Below are 1,586 nucleotides of genomic sequence, written 5' to 3'. Positions count from 1 at the left end.
CTCCTGCGGGAAGGTTTCCACCTACTGGTTCGAACCTAGAATCACAACTTGTTAAATACGTTTATCACTTGTTCAGAACTTCATTTCACAGGTGTGTCTCTCAGTGAAGGGTAACAGTGCCGGATTCTCTCCCGCCTCCTTTTTTTAAAACCACTGGCTTTTCCCCTGTAACGCCACTGGAACTTTGCTTCCGTGGAGTCGCTTTGATTTCCACTGCTGTGAGAGGAGCATCAAACCCATGGGGTCCAGCATCTGTAATGGCAAAGTTCTCCCCGTCACTCACATCCCAGGCTGCATGCTGGCTCTTGCTTACACGTATGAGTAGGCAAGAAACTCTGCAGCCCAGAAGAGAACTGAGTGAAACAATCCTTGTGCCGCCCACAGCCCATGGAGTTCAACCCCCACATGTGCTCTTTGCAGGTGTCTGGTGGCTCCAGCCATAAAGAAGCATGAAGCATAACAAGGGATTGTTATGATCTGACCTTCCATACAACATGATTCCACCCAGTAATTCCTGCATCAAGCTCCTAACTTCTGGCTGAGTATAGCTCAGAGAAACATCCAATCCTGATTTCTCTCTCTTCTGCTCTGCTCATTTTGGTGAATGGCCCAGTCCCTGCCCTGCTCAGATTTCTCATAGGAAGTTCAATACGAGCTCAGTCCAGTGGATCATCTAGTATGGTGTCCAGTCCCTGACAGCACAATGTCTTCCCCCTTTTCATGCAGACCTGGGAAGATCCCTGCACAGAACCCCCCCTCTGGCCATGGATGGCCAAGGCATGCTATACAACGCAAACCCCCATGGGCTTCTTGATCCCAAACTGGTGCCCATATGGGGTTGCCAGCTTCTGAAAGGCAACCCTACGCTTTCTGTCCCAGCAGAGTGGTGCTCTCCTCCTGGCGGTCTGGCATTGCAGAGTTAGGACTAGCTTTCCCCAGGGGCCAGGAGTGGCTCCCTTCTCCTCCTTCCAGCCCTGTTTGGCTCAGGGAGCTCCGGTGGCAGTGAGTTCCAGAGCTGTGTAAAGAAACGGTTTTGGGTGGTTTTAAACGCTCAGGCTCTTCCTTCCCAGCAGCGCCGCTTTGTTCGATGAGGCAGAAGGGAAAAGTAGCTTCCCACGCTTAGAAGTCAGATTCCACAGCACGTTAGCAGCAGAGCGGCGCACAGAGCCCTGACTTTAACCACTAGACCCCTCTGCCTCCCTGGCCCGTCAGCTCTCATTGCACATGCTGTAAAGGTCCCTGGGACCGTCACCGGGGGCTCCTGTGCTGAGAGGTGTTAGCATCCCTGGGAGGAAGTGATCACGCTGAGGACCCAGCCAGGTGGTCAGCTGACCTGTTCCCTGCACATGCCACAAGGACCTTTAGGGCTTTATTCTCAGGGGACTCTGCAAGCTCAGCTGCGGTCATTTGAAATGAGAAAACGAGGTTATTTTTACTGTGCTTTTATCCCACTTACAGTTCATCTGCCCTTGCACTGCCCGATCTGCCCCTGCAGCTCCCCAGCGAGACTCTCCCCAGAAATGAGCTGGGCAGCATCATTGCTTAGAAATTTTATTAGAGACTCAAAAAAATCCCAAACTCCCCAT

This window comes from Mauremys reevesii, linkage group 7 (genome assembly GCF_016161935.1).
Source record: "Mauremys reevesii isolate NIE-2019 linkage group 7, ASM1616193v1, whole genome shotgun sequence".
Lineage (NCBI taxonomy): Eukaryota > Metazoa > Chordata > Testudines > Geoemydidae > Mauremys > Mauremys reevesii.
Note: the sequence above shows the minus strand (reverse complement) of the source record.